General features: G+C 33.6%; 1 long non-coding RNA gene across 1 annotated transcript; it reads right to left on the reverse strand.

Moving 5' to 3' along the window:
* Positions 1-981: 981 nt before the first annotated feature.
* Positions 982-7,145, reverse strand: LOC127729086 (uncharacterized). The gene is made up of 3 exons (XR_007994510.1): positions 7,090-7,145; positions 3,012-3,186; positions 982-2,119 (listed from the first exon to the last, which is right to left on the reverse strand). It is a non-coding gene; the product is annotated as an uncharacterized LOC127729086 (long non-coding RNA).
* Positions 7,146-11,595: the final 4,450 nt, after the last annotated feature.

Below are 11,595 nucleotides of genomic sequence, written 5' to 3' on the forward strand. Positions count from 1 at the left end.
TTCATCTGACCTTGACCTCATTTTCATGGTTTTGTCATGGATCTTTAAAAATGTAACGCTGGTTTATGTGATTTCAGTAAACATTTATCTTTAAGACTTTCAACATAAGATCAATGGTCAGTAAAGCTGTCGAGACATTTCAGCGTTTGCACTCTTGTTATAGTAAAGGGCTGTTCTTGTACCGATTTTCTTCCTTTTATTTACCTTTTCTATACACTGTGAAAGTCTAGAGTATTAACTGGTAAAGATTAAAACGAGGAGGGTCAACTGGTTTAACCTTGAACCATCTTCATGTGACTGTCCCGAGACAGGAACCTCGTCAGTGGTTGTTTTATGTCATTTCTTCATGTGACTGTCCCGAGACAGGAACCTCGTCAGTGGTTGTTTTATGTCATGTCTTCATGTGACTGTCCCGAGACAGGAACCTCGTCAGTGGTTGTTTTATGTCATGTCTTCATATTTTGTTTTGTTATTTGATGAACTTGGTGTTAATGACAGATCTTTGATATATAGCCTGTTAATTATTCACAACATGACTCGGGGACGATTTGGAGCTTGACGTTAATGTCTCATTGATGTATACTGTTACGGCCAGAAACCACCTTTACATTGTAGCCAACAAAAGACACAAATCAATAATAAAATTAAAAGCAGATCCTGCTCCACATGTGACACCCGTCACATAAGGTATCTGGAAAATACGGTTGTTCTGTTTCTGCTGAAAAGAGTTGGAGTTTAGATGCACTGAAACGAACAAAATAACTAGAAATCAATGTAACCTTCTGATTTTCATCCATTTTTCGTCATGTATGACAATTAAGAAAGATATCCACTCCAAGAAGTGTGGTCATACTTTATAATAAATTAAGTCAATCGAAAACCTGCTCCACTTACTCCTTTAGATTATTAAATCTACATAAAAGACATGTTCTTATAAATGAAACTATAAATATGTTAAATATTCTTTTATTTCATGAACTCATAAACATGATACACACATTTATTTAACTGTTCTATTTACCAGCTGAAATTAACTTCTAAATGACTGGATAAATATAATTAATGAAAAATGCGCAATGAAATTCACGTTTTATACATTGATCATTTTAGTGTATTTCAAATCATTTGAAAATACCAACATAAACGTTGGCGGTCTAATAAAGCATTAAGTCAAGGAGCTTACATAGCTAACACATTGAAAAGGGACAAGACTATATATGCATTTAACAATGTGTTCTCCTAGAATTTTCCATAAAAAAGTATGATAAGAGCTATTTTTAACCCCTGAAATTGCAAAAATAGTCAAACCTTTAAGCTTTTCAAAAGTATGTCAATTTTATTGAAAAATGGACAGATGTATTAATATACTATGGACTCTTTAGTGCAGAAAGATCCGTTGTTATGTCACTATAATGTTATAAATATATAGAAATTTACATATTTGACCCAAAATTGCAATTTATACAAAGTTGTTGGACAAAATAGGATCAAGGCTTATCCAAAAAAATAGTTTTTACAAATGTTTAAATCTATGTAAAAATAATTTGTAGCAAAAATATAAATACTTTTATCTCACAAACTAATGTCTTACGAACATCTAAAGCATATATTTTATGATTTTCGAATTCGTGTGATAATAAAAAGTGGCATCACCATACCTTCTCCTTTTAAAATTTAACTTTTCATATATATATTGACCTTCAAAGGTCGCCTACATCGCTTTTGCATGTATCATTGTTTGCCTACACTTCCAAACATTTTCTATTTGGCTCAAAATGTTCTCCACCATTTTACTAAAAATTCTAAATAGATAATAGAAACAAAAAACGATATCCTTCTTTTTTCTCCAAGGTTAAAGTTAATTTTCACTGTTTCTTATTAAATAAAATATCAGCAGACAAAACATGACTATAACAACCAGGAGAAAATTCTCCATACAGTTTTGAGGTTTCGTCAGATGGTTTGAAGTACTTTGTGGCCATTTCTTTCAAAGTACTATTGAGCACCTGAGTAAATTCTGTCGACCATATTTTGCCATTTTTTATGTATTCCCTAATTTGATTGTATAGACTAGATAACAACCATCCGCCAGTAACAGAACTTCGTACTGCAGAGTTACCTACAAAAGTAACATGAAGGTCAGAGCTCTACATGAAGGTTAAACGTAATATGTTTATAATACATACAAATGATTAACTGTGGTCTCGTTTTATGTAAAATATATAATATTATGTTCTGTCTTTTAAAATATGATTTGATTAAAAAATATTCACAACAATTTCAACAGAAAATTCTGTCTTCAACACCTGTAACAGTTTACTTTAAAAAAAAAGTTCATACATATAGATTTAAAAGAAATTTGCAATTCCATTTTTTGCAACTAATGTATTCAGAACACAAGGTTCGATTAAACAATTTCTATTTTTGCACGATTAGAACAACACTATATTTATAAATATACAAAAATGTAAATATAAATCCTTATTACTAGTATTTGTGTTACTTATTTTTTCAAAAGCAACAATCGCTTATGGTCAGCTTATGGTCAGCTTATGGTCAGGGTACAGTATGCTTAGCTATGTCACCATTTTTGTTAAAACTTTGCATACAACTTTGAACTGAAAACTGAAAATCGAAAAAATAATGCATTTTTATTTTTTATTTTCTGAAATATCACTGAATTAATTCTTTCGACATATGTGTGATCACGATTTTTTTTTTAAGTTCGTGATCGCAAATCCAAATTATATTTTTGAGAGGTCATAAATAGGCGTCCGTAATTAGTTAACACATACTTAGATATACTAGTAAACACGTTAATATACGTTTTCGGTTTTGCTCATTGTTGAAGACCGTACTACGATGACCTATAGATGCTAACCTTCTACGTAATTTTGTCTCTGCTTGAGAGTTTTCTCATTGGCATTCATACAAAATTTTCTTAATTATATATTATTAGTTTTTTTTAAAATAATTGACTATATGTTTCAACTTAAATCATTCATACTTACTTGATAAGGAAGCAAACATAAGCAAAGTATCTGCAGGACATTCCACATCTATTATCTGATTATGTGGCAACTGATGTGTGGTTTTGAAAATTTCATCTGTCACCATTCGATCTGATTTCGATACATCATGACCAATATCCAATCTAATGCCTTCACCCGCACTAGTTCTGCATGCCTAAAAAAATGTTAAGACTTGTTAAATAATTGAGCTTTCAAAAAGTTTTAAGTTTCAAAGAGATTGGTAGATTCATATTTCAAGAACTAGTTGGCACTCAAATCGATACTATTTCTGCACCCTACTGGCTGATATGGATCAGTTTTGTATAAATATGAAGTAGCATTATTATAAAAAGAAAACAAAAACAAGTTGCCAAGTTCTTAATTTAGATGAATTGATGATGTTATGTTACTCAATAACTTTAAATTTAGTGAGTGCTTACAAATCACATATTCCAAGCCCTTAATGACAGTACAATAACTAAAAAATGATTAATCTGCTTCAAATGATTGTCTTCTCTTAAATTATAGACGAATTCAAATCAGGTTCCATGACAAACGTGATGATTTCAGTTTGTCAATTTTCCATTTCTGTGTAGTAACATGAACTAGCCCAACGTATGCCATTTACATATCTCAACTGATACGTTTCGTGCGTGCTTGTTCAGATTCCATGGACAAATTCAACAAGAGCATCGATGAGTACTAACGCAAAAACTTAAACAGCAAGATTATGAGGAAGAAAGACTGAAACCGACACTTTGCAATAATTACCTTCCCCATCACGGATAAGTAGGCCGATACAATGTAAAATTGAGAATGGAAATGGGGAATGTTATCAAAGAGACAATTATAATGTGTCTGTGACTAATTCCTGGGACATAACAAAAAGTCCCAGCTAAATTATACGATATCATATATCAAGAAACCATAATAGACGGTCACAAGAAATTTTAAATTTTATAGGCCCAGAACTACAAGCATAAAGAAGCCTATACTTACTCACACTTAGAAATCGACAATAACGCTAAAAAAAAATTAGTACTAATATTATAGTAACGACAGACGAAATGCCTGATTTTCCCACCGTGAACCTTCAATCGTTATGCGGAAACCTCCCAGCAGCCTCTACATATTTGTCCTACTTTATTTGTACTTGTACCAATGAAGTCTCCTGTTACATCGCTTCCATGTTGGGCAAACGATAATGTGAATATTTCTCTTTGGATAACAGTTCATTTTGGGGTTCTCTTCGCGGTCCGTGTTTAAATCGATTTCTTTGAAAAATCAGAGACAACTACCTCTAATCTCTTATAATGTTTGAACATTGTTTACCTCATGAAATATAGAAAATCGCACCATTCCTGTGCGTTTTGCATCTAGTAGTTTTATCCAACGTTCTATACAAAGTTTGAAACTTGCAACAACATTATAAGAGATTAGATAAACTACCAATTAGCTCATGTACACATTGATATATAATCACATAAGTTCTAGAAAGGCATTCGAAATTGTTGCCATCCCAAATGTTATCGCCTCAAACGTGTCTAACGTCCAGATTCATTTGTATAGAGGTAGTTGTCAGCAATTTTTCCATTTGTAAACAGGCATAACTCTAGAACGGTAAAAGTGACACCACCAAAATTCAAACTTGATCTGTATTTTGTTGTAATTAGCATTGTGTATAAGTTTCATAATATTTGGTTGAGGCAAACCAAAGTTAGAGAACGGAAACGAAAAATTCAGCAATTTTTATGTTTATAAAGGGGCATAACTCAAGAAAAGTACAAGTGATGCCACCCAATTTCATACTTGATCTATATTATGTGGTAATAAGCATTGTGTATAAGTTTCATAACATTTGGTTGAGGCAAACTAAGGTTAGAGAACGGAAACGAAAAATTCAGTAGTTTTATGTTTATAAAGGGGCATAACTCAAGAATTGTAAAAGCGACGCCACCCAATTTCGAACTTGATCTGTATTATGTGGTAATAAGCATTGTGTATACGTTTCATAACATTTGGTTGAGGCAAACTAAAGTTAGAAAACGGAAACGAAAAATTCAGCAATTTTTCCATTTGTAAAGGGGCATAACTATAGAACGGTTATAGTGACGCCACCAAAATTCAAACTTGATCTGTGTTTTGTGGTAATAAGCATTGTGTATAAGTTTCATAACATTTAGTTGGTCCGGACGGACGTACGGACGGACGGACGGACGTACGGACGTACAGACGGACAAGGGTAAAACTTTAAGCCCCCTCCTATAAATGTATAGAAATAACATCAAATAACCAATTTCTACACAAGGAAATGCCTGTACCAAGTCAGGAATATGACAGTTGTTTTCTATTCGTTTGATGTGTTTGAGATTTTGATTTTGTCATTTGATAAGGGACTTTCCGTTTTGAATTTTCCTTGGAGTTCTGTATTTTTGTTATTTAACTTTTTTCAACATATCTTACTTATCACGATTTTGAACCTCTTTCAAATGCAAATTTATTGTCTCCTGGACTGACGCTTTGGTAATAATCTTTTCTTTATTTAATGTATAACTTCAATTGCTTCTGACCGACTTGTTTCGGAGTATTTCAAGTGTCATATAATGATATGGAAGAAAGACTGCTTACCCTTTCCGGAGCACATGAGATCACCACCGGTTTTGTTGGGTTTTGTGTTGCTCAGTCTTTAGTTGTATACGTTGTGTTTTGTAAACTTGTTTGTCTTTTGGTTGTTTTTCTATTTTTGCCATGGCATTGTTAGTTTTTTTCGATTTATGAGTTGAAATATCCCTTTAGTAACTTCTTCCTCTCTATCATAATGATTATGAAGGGCGGATTTAACCAAAATTATTTTATTTAAGGAGATCCTGAGTTGCTGTTGCAAATATCAAAATATACCCCAAAAAATCAGACATTATCTTGAAATATTTCAGAACCTCCATAATTCGATTTCAGGATCTCCATAATTCGATTTCATGATATCCTGCAATATCTAAGGACCTCTACAATTCGATTCAGAACCTCCATTTTTCCTGAAATATAATTGTGGAGGTCCTGGAATCAAATTATGGAATGCCTGTAATATTTTGGGAGGTCATCAATGATTGATGGATATCCTGAATTTGAGTTATGAAGGTCCTGAAATATTTCAGAATCTCCAAAAATACAATAATTTTGACCAAATCCGCACATCATAAATGATTGCTCATGATATGTGTTCACTTCAAATGAATGTTAAATATATTTAATTTTCTCCCAAACAATTGATTGATGGGCAATTTTTTTATATTTTTTTGGGACAGTTAGGCTACCAAGTATAAAATCTAGTTCATTGCCAACGCATACTTGTCTGTGTGGTTCTCGGTCTTTATTCAGTGATGTAAATTGATAAAATTTTAATTAGCTTTTTATTTTGTGATCTATATAACTATCAGATTTCAGATTTCTCTAATGTCGGTTACCTACCGGTACTGTCTCTGTTATAAAACTGACCTAGGTATGGTGTTCCGCTCCTCAATACTAGTCCCTTATATCACAAACCAAATATGATCAAATATACCTCATGTAATTTATCTACTGCTTATTATCCCAGATATCAAAATTATTACAAAGAAATTAAAATAATTAAGTTTTTCCGTATATTGCTTTAATCAGATATTAATCAAAATGGATAAATGGTGTCATTTGTGTAGTGCAGTGACGGATTCACTGGGGTGGGGTGGGGGTGAAGGGTCGCCTTACCCCAACTTTGAACATCATAAGCGTTTGCCCCACCCCCTTTGATTGGAAAATATATCATTTTTTAGCATAAAATCGTTCAAAAAAATGTTTTTTTATATTTATACTATTTTCAGAATTTACGTCCCCACCCCTTTATAACATTCTCAGTGTGCCTCCGAGTTGAAAGTTAGCTCTATTTGAGGCACAATTTGCGGAGAACACATAAGCAACCCGGCATCACTCGTCAATAACAATTTCCTGGAGGTTGAAACAGACAAGAAGTACTATCATGTAAAAATGATGATATAACAGGAAATCCCCCCCCCCTAATTCCGTGAATCATTAATGTATTACTTACCGTGTTTAGCAGGTAAATAAACCAAAGAATTTGGGAGATAGCCAAGGACATGTGAAATAGACTCGGCGTTAAGTGAAATACTTGAATAACAAATGAACACAACCTACTTATCTGTTTCCGGAAAATCAGTACTCTATACTGAATCCACTTGTGACGGGATTGCTTCCCTTCATTAGTAGATACTTAGTCAGCCGTAAGCGGTTGAGCTAAGGAAGTACTTCTTTAGCTCAGTCGGTATACGCGCTGCCTTCGAGTCCCGGTGGAGACATACGATTTTGCAAGTAGAATCATGCTCTCCGGTTACATACTTATAATCATTTCAGAAAATATATCATTATGAATTCTACAGGATGACAAATGAGACACATTGTGTACGGGCTAACTATCAGAAAACTGTCTAAATATGTTAAATACTATGTGAAATAGTATGAGAAAACATAGGACATGTGAACGTAGAATAGGCAGAATCTAATTAAATGACTATGGGTAATTTTATTGTTCGTACCCCAAAATGAAAATAACGTCACGTCATTGGTTGAATCTCAATTGTTTTTATTGTTTTTAACCAATCACGACGCTTTGGTATACAGCTTTGAAAATATTACCCAGAGTACATTAGATTCTGAAACGGTGGGATCATCTTTCCCATTTTTGCCTTTTCTTTTTTTTATTATTTTAATCAGCATACTAGTACTTATTTCGTTTAATCAATGCCTCGGAGTTTTGTTCCATTAAAGGTTAATTATGGTGCACGTAATTATTATTATATATATAAATAAATGTTGTGGTGAACCATTTGGGTCGGAAAGTACCACCAGAAAATTCAAGAGTAGAGAGAAAAATACAAATCTTTTGAAAACAAAGAACCCCGTTCCAATCGTTCTTTTACTAAAAGAGTTCATTATTTCCTGTTTTAAATCTACTACAAGTATTCTATTGTATGGAACGCCACAGCTGTCTTATATGGAACTCTGATATTACGTTTTGTTGGTTTATTATTACTTGATAATAGTTTGTCTTTACATAATATGGTTTTGACATTAAGTAATGATGTTTTGATATAACTCAATATGGAATAGTCATTACTTATTGATATTTCGATATTACATGATATGGTTTCGTATGACTTGATATAGTTTTGTCATTACTTAATATGGTTTTGTCATTACTCGATGTGGTTTCACCATTATTTAATGTGGTTGTGACATTAGGCAATGTGGTTTTAACATTACTTGATGTGTATGTGACTTAACGTAATGTAGTTGTTTCATTACATGATGTGGTTTTGTTATTTTGTAATGATGACTTGCCAATTCTTTATATGGCTTTATCATTACGTAATGATGCTTCAAAATTTTTCGATTTTACACTACATGATGTGTTTGTTTCAGTATTTGATGTGATCCTGTCATTCTTTGATGTGGTTATCCCATTACCTAATGAGGTTAAACCACGTGACCATTTCGGAAAAAAAATATGTTCTATTTTTAGACCGATTTCCATTTGTCGTTTGTGTAATGCGCTTTGGATGAGTACTGAGTCCCCTCCATTCGGTTAAAGTTCAAATTAAAGTTCAAGTTGTTGTTCAGAGTTATTTGGTATGAACAAGGGGAACGACAGACAAAAATAAGAAAAAAGTACTAAAAAATTAACAGTAAATCGGGCATAAGGGGGATATCCCCAAACCACTTGGTCCTGTCGTTTTTTCCTTAGTTCTCAAATAGAAGCAGTATCATAATAAATTCGTTAAAGATTCTAAGGGACCCTGTGTCTCGCCTGATAATTCTGCTGTCAGTGTAAAAGCGTAATGTTGACTGTACATTAATCGGTAAATTTATCGGTAAAAAAAAATAAAAAAAAAATGTTTTTCTGTAGATGCTTTTATATTGATCTTGAAGAATAATTCCCATACAAGTTTTATAACAATTCATGGAGGTTTAAAAATTTATCATGTCAAAACAGTTTAATTCGGTCATATTTAATGCAAAAAAGTATCTTATATAGAAATAAAAAAAAAATGTGATTTGATTGCCAATGAGACAACTCTCAACCACATACCATCGAACTAGAGATAAAGGATACTACAGATACAGTTAAGTCTGCCTCATATCTTGACTTACATCTAGAAATTGACAATGAGGGTCTGTTGAAAACAAAACTTTACGACAAAAGAGATGATTTCAGCTTCCCAATTGTGAACTTTCCATTTCTATGTAGCAACATTCCAGCAGCGCCTGCATACGGAGTATATATCTCCCAATTGATACGATATTCCCGGGCTTGTGTTTCCTATCATGATTTCCTTGATAGAGGATTGCTGCTCACAAGGAAGCTATTAAACCAAGAGTTCCAAATGGTGAAGTTGAAGTCATCCCTTCGTAAATTTTACGGACGCCATCACGAGTTGGTTGACCGTTATGGAATAACCGTTTCACAGATGATATCGGATATGTTCCTTATGTCGTAACTACAATACCCTTCCCTTTTCACGAATGTGACTTACCGAATTAAGACTATTTACCGGATTTGTAATAACATAAGCAACACGACGGGTGCCACATGTGGAGCAAGATCTGCTTACCCTTCCGGAGCACCTGAGATCACCCCCAGTTTTTGGTGGGGTTCGTGTTGCTTAGTCTTTAGTTTTCTATGTTGTGTCATCTGTACTATTATTTGTCTGTTTGTCTTTTTATTTTTGGCCATGGCGTTGTCAGTTTGTTTTCGATCTATGAGTTTGACTGTCCCTCTGGTATCTTTCGTCCCTCTTTTTTCGAGTTGAACTTCGAGTTTGAGTCACATTTAAAGGTACTAGTAGATTTCTGAGTTACAATTCGACTTCAACTTTGAATTTGAGTCACCTTTTGACGTAGAGTTCGAGTTAGACCCTTATTTGAGTCTCATTTAGATTAAGATTTGGAGTTGAAATTCGAGTTATCTCATATGAGTTCTATTTTTTTTTATATCTCGGATCAAGGGCTTTTGCTCGAGCTTCTGAAAAGAGGGCTCAGTGGTAGGTATGCGTACAAAAGATAATCAATGTTACAGCATACAAAACACAACACAGAAATTGAAATAAAGTTAGATGTGGTGATTGCCAATGAGACAATTATCCACCAGAGTTTAAATGTAGTGGATGTAGGCAATCATAGGCAACCGAACAGCCTTCAACACACTGTATAGTCGGCTACAAAAGACCACCACGTGAAAATGTGAAGCAATTCAAACGAGAAAACTAACGGTCTATTTTATAACTAACCAATCTACGAAAAACAAATATGACACACATGAAACAACGACAACCATTGAACTACAGGCTCCTGACTTGGGGCAGGCATATAAAGAAAGTGCACGCGGCAGAGTTTAACATGTGTGTAAGCGCTAAACCATAACATAACCTCGGACTTTAGTGTAACAGCACAACAGAAGAAGAAAATGTAAAGACAGTTTTGATTGGCTCAACTCAATAGATGAGTATGACTGGGTAATATAAATTCTTAGAGGTGCTTCGGAAGGGTAAGTGGATTCTGCTCAATGTGTGGAACCCGTCGTGTTATTCGTGAAAGTACAAACCCAGTGATTTGGTTTTATTTGGTAGTTTACATTCGAGGAAAAGATGACGGGATTGTGGTTACGACAACTGGAACATATTCGTCGTCACCTGTGAAACAGATATTCCAAAAAGTTTTTTTTCCCAACTAGTGCGTGGTATATCATAGAATGCAATTAATAAAAATAAAAGTTTAATATTCATATATGTTCAAATGATCATACACGCTAAAAAAATCGGAGAATTCTTATTATATAGAATTGATGTTTTGTCGCTTAGTCGCTCACACGCCCCCCCTTTAACTTTAGTGTGAGTTGATTTAAAGTGTCTCATTTGTTGAAACTACAGTACAAGTCTTTTGATTTGTGTCGAGTCTGCGACATTAATGTAGCGACGTTAAGTTTCTCGTATGAATTGTTTTTACATTTTTCATTTCGGGACCTTTTTAAGCTTACTATGTGGTATGGGTTTTGCTCATTGTTGAAGACCATACAGTCACATATAGTTATTAACTTCTTCATCATTTGGTATGTGGTTGAGCGTTGTCTCATTGGCAATCATACCACATTTTTTTATTTCTATATAAGGTTTTTTTTTGCATTAAATATTACCGAATTAATCTATTTTGACATGATAAATGTGTAAACCTCCATGAATTGTTCTAAAACTTGTATAACATAGGAGTTATTCTTCAAGATCAAGATATAGCAGGGTTCCTTGGAATCTTTTACGAACTTATTATAATACTGCTTCCATTTGAGAACTAAGGAAAAAACGACAGGACCAAGTGTGGTTTTGGGATATCCCTCTTATGTCCGAATTACTGTAAATGTTTTAGTACGTTTTTCTTAATTTTGTCTGTCGTTCCCCTTGTTCATACCAAATAACTCTGAACAACAACTTGAACTTTTATTTGAACTTTAACTGAATGGTTAGCGGTACTCGTCCAAAGCGCATTA

The sequence above is a fragment of the Mytilus californianus genome, unplaced genomic scaffold (genome assembly GCF_021869535.1).
Source record: "Mytilus californianus isolate M0D057914Y unplaced genomic scaffold, xbMytCali1.0.p SCAF_2, whole genome shotgun sequence".
Classification (NCBI taxonomy): domain Eukaryota; kingdom Metazoa; phylum Mollusca; class Bivalvia; order Mytilida; family Mytilidae; genus Mytilus; species Mytilus californianus.